General features: G+C 40.3%; 1 long non-coding RNA gene across 1 annotated transcript; it reads left to right on the top strand.

Moving 5' to 3' along the window:
- Nucleotides 1-2,453: 2,453 nt before the first annotated feature.
- Nucleotides 2,454-15,733, top strand: LOC103465499 (uncharacterized). Its single transcript, XR_533805.2, has 3 exons — nucleotides 2,454-2,700; nucleotides 11,182-11,222; nucleotides 15,687-15,733. It is a non-coding gene; the product is annotated as an uncharacterized LOC103465499 (long non-coding RNA).
- Nucleotides 15,734-19,368: the final 3,635 nt, after the last annotated feature.

Below are 19,368 nucleotides of genomic sequence, written 5' to 3'. Positions count from 1 at the left end.
ACCAGAGGCGTCGCCAGGAATTTTGGGCCTCCTGACAAAATATTAGATTGGGCCCCCCTGCAAAGGTCGCCAATCGAAAGGACTAAGGCCTCCATATGTAGGTTGTGCTTAACCGCTGCGCCACCACAGCACACCTTGAGTCTTTGTTTAAACCATAAAAAATGTTAAAATTTTAAAGGCTTGCAACTTTCTTTGATTCAAGACTGATACTAGCATAATATTTACTGCTCATCTATTTTACATGCAACAGTCCACATGCAGTATGCAAGTAGATTGCTTAATTTTTTTAAAATTAGTTTTAGTTTACTTAAATGTCTCTCTCCACGAGCAGCAGTCATAGGCAGGGGTGAAAGTAAGGGGGTACGGCAGGGTACTGCGTACCCCTAAAAGATTTAGTGGGGGTAAGCAGTACCTGCAAGAGAGGGGAGCGGCTGTCTGCTGTAAAAAGTCAGTGGGTTAAACTGTGCAGCTGCGACTGCGCCCACTAATCAGCCGTGACTGATTAGTTTTTCAAGAACAATCTAAAACAGACTTAATCAGTTAATAAATAACTTTTTTCCCATTTCATATTGTTTCTGAACTGTTCGTGCTTTGTTAGAGCAGCAGTGCAATACGTGGATCGCGGAAGGTTTTGAGTCGATCTCGGCATTAGGTGACAAACTGAACTCAGCCAGGAGGCTGAGAGCAGCACGTCCTCCTCTGACTCGCTTAAAACGTTCGTAACTTTATGAAAGAACAACAACAAAAAGTGTTCAAATTAATGACCCAACAAAAATAATCTCAGTGATTATTGTTTCAACAAGGTGTTGCGTAATTCTGTGCGTTTCGGTTCCATTACCAAAATAACAGAGCAGGAGTTTAAAATTAACTAATCAACCACCTCTGTGTTCAGGGAGGCTTATTAATGATCGCAAAATAAATATCAAGCCTGAAAACCTAATATCGTAACAGACTAAATGTTATGTTTTTAACGTAATATCGTTCAGGTTGTTTTAACTTTGTTTATCTTTGCTGTGGCTCATCAATGCCGCTGTAGTTTATGAACGTTCAATAAACGACAAACTTGGACTATACTTCGTTCTTTGTGAGTATAAGTCATTTACATCAAAAATTAAACACGGTAAATATGTTTTATTAAGTATTTAACAAACAAATATATATGCATATATTTATTTTATTTTATTTTTTATTTTTTTTATTGTCATAGTACCCCCAAGAATTTAAAACTACTTTCACCCCTGCTTGTACCTAAGGGTAGTTTAGACCAGTAGTTCTCAACTTTGGGTTGGTTCCTCTCTTGGGATCATGAATATGTAAGTCTGAGGTAATGAGGTCCTCTTCAGAGATAACCTAAATACCATAATGTCGACAACTATTAGAACTGTTGTAAAAAGTAAACAGGAAATGAAAGTGAATAAAACCAACATGTTGGTCATTACATATTACATTGGCTGTTTCTGAATGCGTTCTCACTGTTTCACTTTTCAACGGACTTCGTAAAGATGCTTGCAAGAGTTGGAGTCATGTCCCTCTTATATTCTGTGGCTCAGAAGCTGAAAAGCTTCAGAACCTCTTTTACATTTGTTTTTTGGACAGTGGTCATGTGCAAAGACTGTTCAATGCTGCTTGCACCTTTCACAAATTATTCGAAATGTGAAAAGTTCAAATAAAGGTCACTTTATTTAAAGGGGTGTGCATAAGACTGACATGTCGTGAACATGAATGAGTCTTCTTGAATGTTTGAATGTTGTCACTTAGTGTCATTCGGTAAATAATGACACTTATGAACCAAAGATGCATTAAAACTTGCATTAAAAGTCCATCAAAAGTGCAAACTTTGCATTAAAAATGTCATTTACCGAATGTCACTTTAAGAAAGCAGTCAACATTTACGAAGAATCCTTCATGTGTATGACCGTCAGTCTTATATACACCCCTTCAATTAAAGTCCATCCATCCATTTTCTTACACCCTTGTCCCTCAGTGGGTTCGGGAGGGTTGCTGGTGCCTTGCTCCAGCTAATGTTTCGAACGAGAGGCTGGGTCACGCTGGACAGGTCGCAGGGCAACACAGAGACACACAGGACACACAACCATGCACACACACACACACTCACACCTAGGGGCAATTTGGAGAGGCCAATTAACCTGACAGTCATGTTTTTGGACTGTGGGAGGAAACCGGAGTATCCGGAGAAAACCCACGCATGCACAGGGAGAACATGCAAACTCCATGCAGAAAGACTGGAGCCGGGAATCGAACCCAGAACCTTCTTGCTGGCAACAGTTGGTAGAGCAACAGCTCTACTAATTAGGGAAGCTACTGTAGCTTCCCTTGATCAATAGCATTAGCTGCTACACAGAGAGCTGGGAGGATTTGTGAAGGTCTCTGCCGCCCTCTGGTGATGGAAGCGGGGAATGCAGCCTGCTGTCTCCCGCCTGCCTCTCCTCTGCTCTCTTCTCCCCCTCGCTGTGAATGAAAGCAGATCCTCAGGTATGCTTTCACCCACAGTTGCTCTCTTTTGGCCGCCAGCAGCATCCACCGAGCCAGTGGACCGGAAGCGCTGGATGTGGGAGACAATTTAAAGGACTTTAAAGGCAGGGAAACATTAAAGCATCTCATTATGGCGACTATAGGAGACTTCGACCCTCTAAACTCCACTGTACCTGCGACCAAAATCGAAGTCACCGTATCCTGCAGGTAAGCCCTCCTCACGCTTTCACCTGTTCGCCAGAACATTTCAGTGGGAACCAGTCCCCACGCTCCTGCTCGTTTCACTCTGCTTGCTTTTTTATTTTTTGCCCATTCTAGACTTTTCCGTTTCTTCACTATTTATATCACGGACCTGCTCTCGTGTCCAGAACAACTCTTCTTCTTCTTGTTTCGAAAGGGAAAAATGAGTATATGCTGTGGGTGTAGGAGTGCGTGGGGGTGTGGGGTGGGCAGTAACCGACAGGAGCGTGGATTTATTCTGATCGAGTCCACACTGAAGAGCTCCAGAATAGCGCGCCTCTGCTCGGCTGGCTGCATGTTACCCACTGAAACCACAAGGCTGACTTTCCTCACATCACAGAAAGAGGAAGACCTGGGAGAAATGTATCTAAACTACTCCTTAGAGCTGGGGTGTCCAAAGTCGGTCCTCAAGGGCCGAGTTCCTGCATGTTTTAGTTCAGCACTCCTAGGTTAAATCGATGTTTTGATTAGCAGAACACTGACCTGCTGATGAGGTTTCTACCAACGCCAGGCAGGGAGAGAGCCCGACTCTGGACCAGGCGCGGAGCTATAGGGGGGCCTGGGGAAGCGGCTGCCCCCCCCCACCCCCCGGCCCGGGCGGCCCATGGGGGCCCGGGTCTGGAGGTGCCAGGGAGGGAGGAATTGTTTCAAGTCGCTTTAATGTCTGATTATAGACGGAGAAAGTGCGCCCTCGTCTGTTGAGAAAGGTGTATTTAATGTTAAAGCTATTTTCCCTCAATGGAATATATAGTAGTCAGTCCCAGTGACTGTTTCACCCACAGTTTATCCGATGTGTATCTTGGGTAAAGATCGAACGACAAAAGCGGCCCCTAAATTAGTTGACGATTATTTCAATAATCCACTCATCGCGATTAATTGGAGTAATCGTTTCACCCCTATTAGAGTTTGATTAAAAATAAATCTTCTTGAGTATAAAGTGAAAAAAAAAACAAACATAATAGAACACAGGAATGAATGAATCCTGGTCACAGTGAGGTATATTTACATCTGTCGCCAGGTGCCTGAAGCGTCTGAAGCTGTTAGAGCTAAACTGGATCAACTTGGGGCGGGGGGGGGGTGCTCCACTGTCATTTCCTGTTATGTTGACGAGCAGCCAAAGGTTCACTGTGCCGAGATTGTTTTCGGTAACTAAAGCTGACTTAACGGCAGAGGCCAGATGATCTCCAACAACTTTTTAAAATGTTTGTTCAGTTCATTTTCTAATATAAATATTCTTATCATCGTTTCGTGTGACACACAACACAAAAATAAAATGTAGAGAAGGTGTGTTCAATGACAATGATCAAAACTAAGCTGAGGTTAAATTGTACATTTCCATACAAAACTAAACAGTGATTTAGAAGTTTCGCTCATTCTTATGTCGACTTTTTGGCATTTTCCTATAGAATTTAAAGAGGCAGTACTGTGTAAAATCAACTTTTTTAAGCGTTACGTCGTGTTGTAATGTTATCCTCTCATCAAAACCATAATCGAAGTGTTGCCTTTCATGCATGTTTGAGAAATCCTTTAATCTCCATGGCAACCATTCATCTGTGCAAAAACGCCTGGGTGAACCTCATGGTGCAATGTCTACTCAGAGCTTTAATTTTTAATCTTTCAAGACTCCACCTCACAGAGCAGCTCTCCCCCTCAGCTCCTTCAGACTAGCCAGCAGCAATTAGCAAACTCCTGGTGGAACTGAACATCTGTTGAGCTCATTATAGGATTTATTTCTCAGTGCAAGCTGGTAAAAAAAAAAAAAAAGTTCTTAAAGGGTTAATGGAGGAGCCATGTTGTGATGACTTCCTGAGGGCGGAGTTTCTGAAATAGCGGGAGTTTTTAAAGAGACAGAGGCCCAATTTCAAGGTGTTAAATTACAAAGTAAAATTTCTTTTAAGTCGTATTTGATAAATGCAGCATTTTTATAATAACTGAAAGTAACATAGTTGCTTGATTGGGTTATAAAAATGTCACAATGTGGGTGGAAAATGCGTAATTCTGCCCCTTTAATGATCGGCATCAAAGTCCAGTTCCACCTGTCTGGATGCGTTCACTGAAGTGGACGCATTGAAGCTTAAGAATAAAAATGTTTTCAGTACTTCTTATTACATTCTAAACAACTGGGAACGTTTTATAAAAGAATAATGCAACAACACAGTTTTTCCTGGTAGTCACAAGGTTACGGAATTTCTCTGTCCGACTTCAACTTCACGGTTACAAGCCACAAATACGTTTGCACCAAAAATGCCTCCATGAAAACACACCTGATCCGACTCTTAGCCACCCTTAGATCCAGTGAACAGGCTGGGCATAATGTCTCAGTTAATCTGACACATCCTCGGATGTGCTGTCGCCGTTCAAAGCCATTGGAAATGCAAGTTGCTTCCTTTTCTGAGCGAACAATGTGTGTGACGGAGAGCTTTCAGGTCGGATGGATTAAATGCAGGGAAACGAGATGCTGATGAGACCTGGGTTTATACACGATTGTGTACAGAAAGCGCATTCATTTGCAGGCAGGAAGGTAACCGCTACTGATAGCCCAGATCTACTTAGAGTGTTTGTCATTTTTCTAGAGCACTTTTGTGTCATATTGGGATAAAAATAGAAGAGAAAACCCATCATTGTCCATTACAGATGGAAAGCTCCAGAACCAGAGGAGTGAAGCGTCCTCCTCCAGCTAGATTTTCAGTCGCAGTTGATGACTGATGTTTATATGTGCTTTGATCCTCCTGGCTTGTAATAAATATAGCGTATACTTTGATCAAACATTGATGTCACAATGAAAACCCAAAGCTGTTAGAAATGCACATTTGAGTAACTTTATGAGTGACTTCAGCCAAACGTCTGGAGCAGAAAGCTGGAATTTCCAGCATCGTCGGTGTTTCTCTGTTTATAAGAACCGGTTGATATTAACGTCATGGTGACATGCAGCTGCAGCTTTCTCCTGTTCATTCAAATCCAGAATGTGTTTTCTTTTTGGATTGAGATCTTATAACTCAAGCGGGAGCCACTTGAGTACAGAGGATTCATCATCTTGTCCTACCATGTGAATGATGAGGCCTACATTGATGAGTCTGAAGTTGAAAATATCTGGTTGTTCATTCAAACATCAGATTCTTAGTAATAAATAAAAATCATTTGATTATTTTTGTAAAAACTCAAATGTTTTTAAATGTTCATCTTGTCTGCTGCATGGTGGCACACTGACATGCAGAGGGGTGGGTTACTCAACTTGAAAACCAGGGTTTCCTCCAGTATTTATAAGCCTGGCGGGCAACGAGGCTTCACTTGTGCCCCCGCCAGGCTAAGCATTGCTTATTTATTTAAGTCTTTTTAAAATGTTTACATTTTTTAAAGATTTTATAGTTGGTGTTCAGGTGTTGATCTTCCAGTCTTACAATAGCACATAATTATCAAGTGTTTTTTCAAATTGTCTGTCAACTTTAAACATTTTTTAACTCAGGCTTAGCAAGTTTTCTGGGGGAAACTTTGCAATTAATGGATGGATGAAACTTTTTTTTAAAATTTCCTACTGAAAACTGTCAGCAGTTTTTGATATAGACATCACAGTTTGATTTGCACAGGTTCTACATGATGCATTTGATATGACCTGAATGGAAATGCGTGAACCAGCTCTCTCTGAATTCTCGCTGCTTCGTCTTCAGGTTTTTATTTGCGTTGCGCAACCCAAGTCAACGACATATTTATCGACTACCAGGCAGCAGAACCACATATGCTCATCTGCCAACGACTGGAGACGAAGTGACACTCTGTTGTTGCCATGCCTGTGTGTTGTCAGACCCGGTGTTTGACATGGAATATCAGCCATGACAGATTGTTGTTCTGCTGTGTAAACACACAAATACGATTTGATCACTTGTCAGCAGCAATTTGGAGGCTCAGCCTCACCGAGGAGCTCTGGAAAATGAGTCGGTGTGTGTCCCAGTGACGAGCTGGTGGAGTTATGTGTGTCAACAGCTGCTGCTGCTGATGATGCACCGGTGTGAGTGTGTCTTATAGAAATGAAAACCTCTCCGTCCTCCTGGAAATCTTATTTGACCAGCCAAGGTCAACACGCTGCAAAAACACAAAATCCTACAAAGTGTTTTTGGTTTAGTACAAATACCTTATTCTTGGGAGCTTGTTTTAAGAACATAAATAGGTATTATTACTATTACTTGACTTGAAGCAATACATTTTTCCTACAAGTAAAATAAGATGCCGATGGAATTAACACTTTTTCACCAACGTTAAGGAATTATTGACTTAAAACAAGCTCCTATATCTTGCTGAAAAGTTATGAATAAGTTGGTTTTGTCTTATTTTAAGCCTACTAAGACTTTTGCACTGGAAACTAGATCAGAAATACTTGGTAGGATTTTGTGTTTTTGCCATGCAGAAACCTTCGCCGGCTGCGGTCAAGTGCGACTCTGCAGTTGGCAAAGGTTTCTGAATGCAAAAGATTGTAGAAATGACAGAGTTCGACTTTAAATGGCTCTAAGCTAAAACACCTATTAACTCAAACACCGTACATATGCACTCGGGGGGCGGAGGGGGGATTGTTGTTTTCACTATGAACAGCTTCATGAGGTGCAAAGCAGAAGGAATTTTGGTATTTTGTCGCATTACAACCACAAGTATGAATACATTCTGATCTTTTCAGATTTTTATTTGTAAAAAATGTTTTGAGTCATGTATAATTTTCTTCCCATATTAAATTCCGATGAAATATATTCATGATTGTGGGCATAATGTGAAAGAACATGGAAAGGTTTGAGGCGTACGAATACTTTTGCTAGAAACTCCATCTCTTTATCCAGCATTACTCCATGGCTTTCTATCGGCTCAGTTGTTTGGCATTTAACTTTCAGTTGCAGTTTATGTTGATTTTTTGCTAACAAAGCCCACAGCCGGACACGCGGCCTTCTCCCAGCAGAATGGGGAGCCCTGTTGTAATTGTCCAGTTTTCTCGTTTATTCCATAATATTATCTGACAGCAGCAAAGAATAACTAGACAGAGGGAAGAAATAAACACAATTAAACTAGAATCACAAAGAAGGTAAAGCAGAAACAAGTCGCTTTGTTCTAATGAAACAAAGAGACTAATAAGGAACACAGAATGACAATGAAACCAGAATCAATAAATCAAAACCCCTGACGTCCGGTTGTGGATGGCTGCTTGTCTAAACTAAACCAGTCATCAGGCCAGAAGCGAGAGCGTCATCTGTGTTTCCGCCCTGGAGCGTCCAGAGCAGGGCGAAACGAAACCATCAGAACGTTATTTAACTTCACGTGTGTAAACCTCACTGCAGATTCCTCACCACCGTTATTTAATCAGTCAGTCAGTTAAGCTTATTTGTGTGTCACATTTCAGCAGCGAGGCCGTTCAATAAATGAAAACACAACAATTACAGATTTATAAAGACAACCCCACGCACCCAATGACATCACATTCTGTCGAGCGCCATCACCAAACTCACACTCATCCACATGTTGGTCAGTGTTTCATTTATTGTGATTCCAAAGCAACTCTGAACAGCTGGGTTTTTAGTCTGGATTTAAAGGAGCTCAGTGTTTCGGCTGTTTTGCGGTTTTCTGGAAGTTTGTTCCAGATTGGTGGCGCATAGAAGCTGAATGCTGCTTCTGCCACGTTTGGTGGAACCTCAAGATTTTTAAGTTGCAGCTCTGAGCCATTCAGTGATTTATAAACTAGCGACAGTATTTTAAAGTCTGTTCTCTAACCTACCGTTATTATTTCAAGCAAAGATAGAGCTTACCTGATTTATAAATAGGACTTTAAGAGTCTTATTTATCCAAGTGTGGAAAATATGGATTATTTCCAACATTACATCAGTTGATTGATGACAGATGCTGATTCAGAGCAGCTTGGCGATATTTACAGTAACTAGCTGTGTTATTGGATTACAGTGTGTAATTGGATTTAGGTGTAATACTATGTGAAATGTAAATCTGTACTGGCAGCTGCACAGTATGAAGAAATCATATGACTGATGTATTTTTCTGTTAAAAACTGGAATGGCGATCATCATAAATTCAGACGCCTGTCGTCCCCTTTCCCACTTTTGTCCTCCAATGTTCTTTCTGTTCTCACTGTGCTGTTTTCCGGTCTGGATTTCTCTACAGTACAAATGTGTATCAGCATTTCAAATAATCAATTCATAACACATGAGATATAATTGCAAAGAAATATTACATTCCAGACAGTTCTGTAAAAAATTACTTTGGCCTGCGCTGATATTGTCATGATGACATGTTGATGAAATGCGGCAAAGTTCTACAATCTCATACTAGTGACTAGATAAGTAAATTATTATTATTATTGAATCCATGCTAAGTCATTGGCTCTTCCTGAAGAGTATTGTCATCCATATTGTGATTTACTGTAGATACTAACTGATTAATTTGAATGTTTTTCATTCAAATTGTTTTCCCTGACTGTCACAGTGGGAGATTACCGGTCACAATCCTTCTGCAACAGGAAGCTGCTTCACAATAAAACACCGCTGTCATCTGAGGAGATTATTACGCCAGAAAAAGGCGACGCTTCAAAGCGTTTTTCTCTTCTTTCTGAATGAAACGTGAAACCAAAAATAGAGGCAAATAAATAAATAAAAAATGTCTCATATTCTTCAGATAAAATTGTGTGCACATGCGATCATTCTGGGATCTCAAGAAAAGCGGCTTGTTCTCTCCTGTGGTTCGTTGCCCCCTATTTTTCATAAATGTGGGAGTTGTTGCATCACAGAAGTAGAACCGTCCTAACTGGAAACTTCAAATACTGAGTCCCTGAAGAAACACAGCAGGCAGCATAAAGCAGTCATTAGAACATGAAGGCAGGATGAGGATCCGATGCTGCTTGCGATCAGACTTTGAAGAGCCTCTGCCATGTTGTCGGAGTCACGCGGCAAATGGTTCAACGTCTCAAGATAATGAGCCGGGCGATTAATAGACGACCAACTGGGGGAAAGAAATGCCTCCAGTCTCCAACAGGTTTTCGCAAATTGGCCGGAAATTGGAAAACACGTGAGCTTCACCAAGTGCATTTTGTAACAACGTTGACAGTCACAGACACAGACACAGACCGCTGTCTGTGGATTGAAGATGACTGAAGTTAACATTCTGAAGAGTCACAAGCCGCAGGTGACTGCCACTGAGATTTGAGTATCTGATAAACGGATTTCTGCTTTGAGATAAATTCCCTAAGGTTAATAATATTAGTAGTAATATAATGGTGATGGTGTAACAGATCAATAAACTTTAGATCCTATGGAACATTTAACACTGGAAAACATTTTAAATATTGCAAATGAATAAACCAAACAACAGAAACAACAAATAAAATTAACTATGAAATTGTCCTAAAAAAAGGTCTAGTTGAGACCAGACTGAAGACTTTAGTCAGTCAGTTGTTGGTAGAAAGAGAGAAAAAAGAAAAATGATAAATCATGTATCCATCCATCCATGCATCCATCCATCTTCTTCCGCTTATCCGGGGTCGGGTCGCGGGGGCAGCAGCTTCAGAAGGGAGGCCCAGACTTCCCTCTCCCCAGCCACTTCTTCCAGCTCCTCCGGGGGAATCCCAAGGCGTTCCCAGGCCAGTCGAGAGACATAGTCCCTCCAGGGTGTCCTGGGTCTTCCCTGAGGCCTCCTCCAGGTGGGACGTGCCCGGAACACCTCACCAGGGAGGCGTCTAGGAGGCATCCTTACCAGATGCCCGAGCCACCTCAACTGGCTCCTCTCGACGTGGAGGAGCAACGGCTTTACTCTGAGTCCCTCCTGGATGACCGAGCTTCTCACCCTATCTCTAAGGGAGAACCCAGCCACCCTGCGGAGGAAACTCATTTCGGCTGCTTGTATCCGTGATCTCATTCTTTCGGTCATGACCCAAAGCTCATGACCATAGATGAGGGTGGGAACGTAGATCAACCGGTCCGGTAAATCGAGAGCTTCGCTTTTTGACTCAGCTCTCTCTTCACCACGACGGACCGGTACAGCGCCCGCTGTACATGTAAATCATGTAAATGGAAATTATTTAGCTCAGTTTAATTTATCATGAGATTAACTGATTTATTACTTATTGCACCAGATCTGTCTGTCTGTCTGTCCGTCCAGTGATTTATCTAGCTCAAAAAACAACAACGTTTCATATACAAAACACTGATTCAGTCCGATTCACTTTAGGTCCCCGCAGGGCAACAATTAGTGGTAACATGAAAATTACTAAAACAAAGTTAAGCTCCATCTGAGACTAAAGTCAAAAAATAAAATTAGTTAATAAAGCAAAAAAAGAACTTGACTGCAGTAATCCGATAGCGGCCTTAAGTCAGAGGAAGTCTACGGTATGTTTTACAAAACCAAAAGAGTGCTTCAGTCTGTTTGTTCTACATCTAGTCTACTGAACTCTAATAGTTTTATTTTCTCTTGTAGAAACCTTTTGGACATGGACACCTTCTCCAAGTCAGATCCAGGTAAGCTTTCCTTTGTCCCATTCACAGTAACAGTTCTGATGTTTTACTTTATGATATAGACAGTAAGCTTAGCAGATGCTGGTCCAGTGGTGCAAAGTGAAGAAGAATACAGTACAAGTGCTCTCATTCTTGAAAACATGACATTCACAGCATTTATGCAGAGTGAACAGATACTCCTACCAGCACAGTTGGGTATTAACTAGTTACATTTGCTCAATTACATTTACTTTTTTGAAAGAAACAATAAATGTACTAATGTACTTTTAGGAGTATTTTTACTTCGCTGTACTTTTTACTTTTACTTGAGTAAAAATATGTTGAAGTAGTGTTTCTGTTACTAGAGTATAATTTTTGGCTGCTCTGCCTGCTAACTTTCTAACATCAAACTGCTCATTACAGTCCAACAAAGATAACCAGTCATACGCAGGGCCGGTTCTATTCGTGTTTATGTTGGGGGACCAGCCGAGGTGCGAGGGGGGCTTCATGGTGCATTCACGTTATGCTCCAGTTTATTAACTGTTCTTGTTGACCAGAGTTTTCTTGGGAAGTCCCCATGGAAGTGGGATCTATTGTAACATTTCTGTGATTGTTTTATTTTTTTGTCCCAGGATTTTGTTGTGCAAAATGATTGCTTGTCAGGAAGTGCGTCTCACCTGTTGTGCATTTTATTGTTGTGTCAGGAAATGTCTGATTCAGATTCCTGGAACATGTGATTATAACTCTGGATTAACTTTGAAAAGTGTCGTGTATTTGAACCCCCCCACTCTGAAACACCTGATGTGTTTGTTTTTATTTCGGCTCTGATGCATTCTGATTCACGCCGAACCTATTAAAATGTTACCTCGTCGACCTTATCTCCGCGAACTAGCAGTCGCACGGTAACCTTTGGAGCATTTAAAGGTACAATGCACTCAACTGACCGAGCACAACGCCGCGTCTCCAGGGTCAGCTGGCACCGAGTTTGAATTAAGCAGCTTCACACAGAAAAAAGGGATTACTAATCACTGGAGCTTGACAGACTTAATGACTGTTGGCCTCACGCAGCATGAAAAACCCCCTCCAGAGGCGGCAGTGAATGGTGAACAATAGGTTAATTGAAAGAGCTGTTTGGAGAAAGAAAAGAACAGTGATAACGATTCAGAGAAAGGAGGTTTAGAAAAAGACGGAGCTGTCAGGGAACGGGTTCTGCTTTACTGGTTGTTCAGAAAATAATGGATACGTTTTCACTTTCAAATGACCTTGAAACTATCTTCATTTTAATTTTTTGACTAAAAATGTGGTGATGCGCAACAGGTTTTCAATGTTTTTCGTGATTGCGTAATTCTACCAAATGTTTTAGGCAGGGCAGGCTTATTTGTAAAGCGCATTTCAGCAACAGTGAAACTCAAAAATGCTTTTTCATAACAGGGGGGGAGGAGGGAAGCAAGCAAGAAGCAAAGTGGGAAAATAAAGTAAAACGTTAACATGTCGAAAGACAAACTACAGTTTAGAATATTCCAGTTGTTATTAGCTTTAAGCAAATAAGCTTTCAGCCTCGATTTAAGGGAACTCACTCCTGAGTATGAACTAATTGTTTGAGTTTCTGCCATACATGATACATTACTTTTCTTTTTTTTTTAATGACAGCTAAATTGGGATTTAATGAGAAATATTCTACAATTTACTTTCCTGGACTGCTGTGTGTATTATCATAAGTGTCTGATTTATCTTTTGGTGAAACAGTCTCTGCGCCTTGGTCCATCACAAAGCAGAACCTGAGCCCTTATATCAGGACAACTTTACCCAAGAATTCATCTTAAGTCTCGATGAGGAAGTGAAACTCAAATTCAAGTTGAATATTTTTCACTTGTTAGAATAAAGAACCGGTGTTGAATAGTGACACTTAGATTCAGAGACATTTTTCTTTCCCTTTGTGGATCCAGGTGGAGAGGCAGAGAACCGTGTTGGAGGGTAAGCGGTGGGTTAAACGGGTCCAGGACTTCAAACAGTTGTTCCCTGTTGGGATGAGGGGGATGCTGGACTCGTTGTGGTCACGTTGCCCCCTCAACTCTTTCATGTCGCTGGGTGGGGCTCTTAGGCTGACCCAGGCGTCCAGCTGCAGGAGGACGGCAGCCGTATAGTCTGATAATGTCACAGCTTTTACAGCGAACACACGACTGGCTCTCATTTTCATTCCACAGATGCAATTTATGATATGTTTTATTTTGTACTCTGCCATGAAGCATATTTACTGATAACAAACATTTAACGATATTTACACTACCTCTTCTGAAGTGTTAAAACACATCTACATCACAAGCGGCCAGATTATTAACTTTCTTCTCAAAAACAGATTTTCATTTAACTGTCTTCATTTTTAACCTCTGAAACACTGGAAATCCAACTAAAATTAAATCATTCAATGGGAGTTGAGTGGTAACTAGTTACATTTACTCAGTTACATTTACTTGAGTAATTTTTTTGAAAAAAAAAAAAAAACTTTTTGGAGTATTTTTACTACACTGTACTTTTTACTTTTACTTTTTTTGAGTAATTTTAAAATTAATTTTGAGTAATTTTCTACTTTTACTTGAGTAAAAATATGTAGATGCATCGCTACTCTTACTGGCGTATAATTTTGTTGTATCGGTGAATTGACTATACACCAGTATTTTTTACTGATGGTGCTGGTGGTCAGAGGGCCCAGCAGGTGGCGCTGCTGCATGACAGCCTCGCTTCTGTCAGACTGCCTCAGGGCAGCTATGGCTACTATCCAGTAACTTGCCATCATTAGTCTGTGAATGTGTGTGAATGTAGTGTTAAGCGCTTTGGAGTCCTCTGGACTTGATAAAGAACTCAACAAGTGACGGCCATTTATCATTTTCATAGCAGCCAGTTCAGGAAAAAGAATGAAAATGACATAACTGCTGACAGTGAACAAACTGTTCATGAAGTTTATCAGTTTCAAATGTTCGTAAAATCATCAGAAATAAAAAAAAAAAGACATTCCCCGTTGCTGAGTCACCAGGGTACACCGGAGGGGCTTCCCAACACTTTGATCCTTTAGAGAAGAATATTCAAAGAAAGCAGGAATGTTTCCTTTTTGGGCCAAAGCTGCGACATGCTTCTTGATTAACTCCAGAGTTCAGAGTTGCACTGGGTGAACCCTTTGCAGACAGTAACTACACTATAGGTAAGAATTTGTAGGTAAGACGAGGAGAAAGACTAGAAACGGGGGATAGAATCGGGCCCGTCACTGTGACTGGTGGAGTCCAGACAGAAGGGAGGGTAGAAGCGCATTCACAGAACAAAATGCACAAAATCCTGTCAGCACGTCTGGAGAACAGAAGCAGAAGGAAGGAGCAATTTGAGCTGGAAGTGCTTTTAACCTTGAGGAGCCCCGAGGAGACGAAGAGTGTCTGAGCAACGACCTGGCAGAACGGTGGCGACAGTCGCTGTGTTAGCAGCTTCCACTCTGCCGGTGAAGCGTTGTCCTTTCTTTGTGTTGTCTCTCTTCATTTGACTCAATCCTTCTTGGGTTGGCTTGACTTCAAAAAGCTGTCATCAACCAGGTCACCAGTAGTCTGTTGCAAAATGCTTTCTGGACAGCATGGAGGTTTACACCAACCGGGGGAAAGCCCAGTTGGAGAGGAGGTGATCTTGGTAGGTTTGTGGTGGTGGTTCTTTCCATATAGTCTCAACAGAATTAGTTTTATACTAAAGGATATTCGTCCATAAACAATGCTGTTGCAATCTTAGCAACTCGGTTGCCTTTACGTAGAAAAATTGAGTCTATTATGATGTCTATGATGTAATATTTACTATGCGCTGTATGATAACCTGTGTCTGAGTCAGAAAGTTTTCATAGGAGTTGTCAGATTGGATCCGGTCCATAGGTTGGATCCGGTGCTCACTCAGCGGTGGCCAACAACTCATCGGTGCCACTATGGAGCGCAACACTTTATTTAAAAAGTTATTAACTGAAGGCCTTTACATGTTGATAGTACCCTGATTTATCAGGTCAAATTTTCTTAATTTTGGGATATCAGTGATCGACCGATGTGAAGCCAATATTTGATCTTATCTACATTTGCAAAAGTCTCAAAACCATCCACTGTTCTCTTCAACTCTCCCATTTGACCTGACAGGGCAGGTCTGTCAGGGTCATGTTTGCATGTTTACAGTTAACAGTCACCCCATGGTTGCCAACTCAGCAACTTTCTTGCTGTTTTTAGCAACAATTCAGACAAAAAAATTGGTATCAACCAATATCGTATCAGGCTTTTTAACGATCTGTAATCGCCGATTGATCAGAAAACTGCAAGAAAGAACTCTTTCACAGACCCTCCAGTTTCTTTGCCATTTACCGTTGATTTAGCTGTGGCTTGTGATGTTTTCCTGCCTGAACATTATGACAACCTAAACTAACTCTTAAAAAAAAAAAAACTTTATTCTTTTTTTTTCTCTCTCTCTCTCTCTTTTCAGTGGTCGTATTGTACGTTCAAGGTCTGGGTACAAAGGAGTGGAGAGAGGTGAGTTAGTTTTGTTTTCTCAGGTTAAGTCAAATTATGTCTCTGAACACTTTAACTCCCGATTGACCAAAGAAAATGCATTACTAAAGTGATTTTCACACACAAACAGTCACAAAGAGAACCAAACGAGTGAGCACAAGTTGTTCTGTGATCCTGGTTCCACAGACTGAAAGACATCATTCTCTAGTTTTAAAATCAGGACAACTGACATGCTAAGGCTGTTCGTTTGGTGAGTTGATTTGGTAAAAAAAAACAGGACAGATATTCTGTCAAATCTCCGTAGATGAGTCAAATAATTTTACCACCAGTCATATCTACTCTGCTAGCAGCAGGGTAAATTGTATCGATTGTCACTAATATGATAATGTTATGTAATTTGTGTTAAATTATCTGGCTAAAGAAATGTGATTATCTTCAAGGTGTGAAAGATGACAATTCACCAGTAAAGCAAGACTTTTCATTATCTAAGACTAGTGATCATACATGACAATTTAGAAATATAGCAATTTTAAAAAGTTAATTAAAAGAACCAACAGTAAATCTTACAACAATGTCAAGTTTAGAAAGGATTGAATTTGCGTTTATCATGTCATATAATAATTTGACACAAATTCTAACTGGAGGAGTGTAACTGTGAGTTTTTAATCTTGCACAGCTGACCTCACAGCCCGGTGCACGTTCAAGCATTAGCATTATGCTAACCAGAGTGGCATAAGCGTCAAAACCCCAGCGACGTTCATAACTTATTATCAGTTTTGCCTGAAATTTATGTTCGCATACAATAAATGTTTACACGGATTTGTAAAGAACGTACAGAATAAATAACAAGGTTCTGGTTACTGGCAGAATGTAGCAACCTATATATTCCTAGCTAAGAATATCTGTCTCAGCTAGCAGATAAAAGCTACATTAGCTTAGCTGATTTTGCTAGTTCGGCAGCTAGTACTATATATATCACTGATACTTATCTTAGTGCTACACAGAGATGGGTAATGTATTTGTACTGTTTATAAATTAGATAGGAGACCAGTTCAGCTGGTCTCCTACGTTCATAACTGATTATCAGTTTTGCAACCTGAAATTTATGTTCGCATACAATAAATGTTTACATGGATTTGTAAATCCGTGTAAATCCGCCTGCTGCTATTTCCAAGCTAGAACCAGCTCTCACCAAGCTAGTGAGTGAGAGCTAGATTAGTGCTCTCACTCACTGGCACCAAGCTAGTGAGTGCTAGTATTGTGGCTTGTTTATTATTGTCATAGCAACTCCATAGCAAGTGCCTGCCAAGATGGCTGTCAGTTACAAAGTTCACAGAAGTGTGACGTCACATGAGGCCCATTAGCTACTTAGCTCTGCTACTGGGTCGCTATCAGCAGCGTCCCAAAAGAGAACTGTCAACAGGCTGCTGGGGGAAATTCCCGGTTGAATAAGTTAGTTGGTGGAAATGTTGTGTAAATAATTCAGATTATAATTAAGATACAAACTATTAAGGAAAACAGGCTAATAGAAAATTTTAATCATGTTTTCATATTATTTTTTAGATATTTGTCCTCCTTCCATATCAGGGAGGCTTATCGCCTCCTATGGACCAGCCACGACTGCAAAAAACAAACAAAAGAATTAAATACTGAAATCATGAAATTCATCTCTGTTCATTGCAAGAAAATATTTTCCAGCTTCTTAAACATTACTTACTTTATGAGCTTTGCCACTGATGTGACCCAAAGCTTTAGTTTTTTTTTTCTTTTCTTAAAAATCGTTGGCATTAATTAGTGCAGCGAAAGATTATTTGGTAGGAAATCGTTTTTAATTTTATAAACCCTGAGTGAAGAGAAGAGGATCTTCCTTCAGGCCTGTATTGCCAGGATGGAGTGTGTGTGGTTGGAGATCTCAGATACGCTCGCAGGTCCTACTCCTGCGCCTCCTTCCTCCGCCAGCTGCTGTCCTGGACTGCAGCCCTCTGCATGCAGAGCTGTCTGTTTGTGGACAGAAGGAAAACAGTCTGAGTCACTGTGGCAGGCTTATTGTCTCTGTCTCGTGGTGTGTGGGCAGGCCAAACACATTGGCAGATTTGGCTCCAGACGCTTTTTGACACAATTAAGAGTCACCAAAATTTCACACTAATGAGGAGGAAGAGAGGATTATTGCTGCGCCAACAACAAACACCGCAGGTACTAGAGCCAGTTCCATCGGCAGATTATTTCACTTGCAACCAGACATTTTCCCATGTAATACATGAAATAATCTGCCAATGAAACTAGAATGAATTATTCACTTAAAATAAGCTTCTTCGTCTTGCTGACAAGTTACTTGTAAGGTAGTTTTGTCTTACTTGAAGTGTACTAAGATATTTGCTCTAGACCAGTGTTTCTCAACCTTTTTTGGGCCAGCGCCCTCCCCCCAGCCTTTATCCAGGTCCCTCACTGCCCCCCACCAAAGAATTTGCAGGCTACTTTGCACTGACTATTATTTTATTATTAATATTACTATCACTATTGTTGATGTTTTGATTTTTATGCTTGTTTCTGTATTTATCATCAAAAATAATTTCCCAGAGAACAAAAAAGTCATGGGAATAGAAATTATTTTCACAGGCGTCTACGAAAAATTTGATGAACATTCAAGTTAAAATTGGTAGGCCTAACAACAGCCAATCAGAGTGGGAAAAATATTCTTATTCTGTCATTTTCTAGTTGTTAAATACACAAAATGACCAGATAAAAGATGTTCAACATGCCAGTTTAAACTTTGAACTATTTGCAAAACAACTGAGCTCTGCAGCATTAAACATGGATAAAACTGTAACTACATTAATCATAACTCTTCTCATCAGTGTTTGTCGGTTTCTGGTGGTGCAGCTCTGTGCTGCCTTCAGGAGAATGGGACATCAGAGTATTATCCATAAAATTTCACCCACATGGCTTTTAATGTGCAAACCAGAGCTTTCAGTGAAAAACAAAAGTTCCTGATCCTTTTAATGCCATACAAATATGAGACAGAAACATGGATTATATCTTTATATAAACTATAAACCTGACTATTGGTTTATAGATTACTTGTAAGTTAGTACAAGTAATCTAATTTACTACTAAGAAAATGGGAATTTCTGTCCAATTTCACTGGACAGAAATTACAAAGAACAAATCTGGTTCTTAATCAAATCCTAATGAGTCAAATTGAAAGTGTCATGGAGTCATCAGCCTCATGACATTAACACTGACATGAAAAATAATATTGAAGAAATAATAAATCTAATTAAAAACATAAATGAGTGATAAGTTCTTAACTGTTATGGTCTGTAAGATATATTTATTCTCGGTACTAGATTTGGTTTCAACAAACCCATGACACTTCAACAATATTATTTTACCTTTTATCTGGAAATAGTGTCTGTTTATTCTTGGCATACAGTCGTCTGTATTAATTATTGCTCGAATGGTCTTGCCATACAAGTATATTCCTCTGTATTTACTTTAGTTTCTTAGTTTATTCTTGCCTTTTGTTCTTCATTCATTTCCATTTAGTTTCATTTGATTAGTATTATCCTCTCCTGGTCTTTCCTGTTGCTAGATTTATTTTCATCATTTATTGACCATCAGTAATTTTCACTCATCACCTGCTGCGCCGCCTAATC

Source organism: Poecilia reticulata, linkage group LG5 (genome assembly GCF_000633615.1).
Source record: "Poecilia reticulata strain Guanapo linkage group LG5, Guppy_female_1.0+MT, whole genome shotgun sequence".
NCBI classification, from domain to species: domain Eukaryota; kingdom Metazoa; phylum Chordata; class Actinopteri; order Cyprinodontiformes; family Poeciliidae; genus Poecilia; species Poecilia reticulata.
The sequence above is the reverse complement of the archived record's forward strand: the minus strand, read 5'-3'. Positions and strand labels throughout refer to the sequence as shown.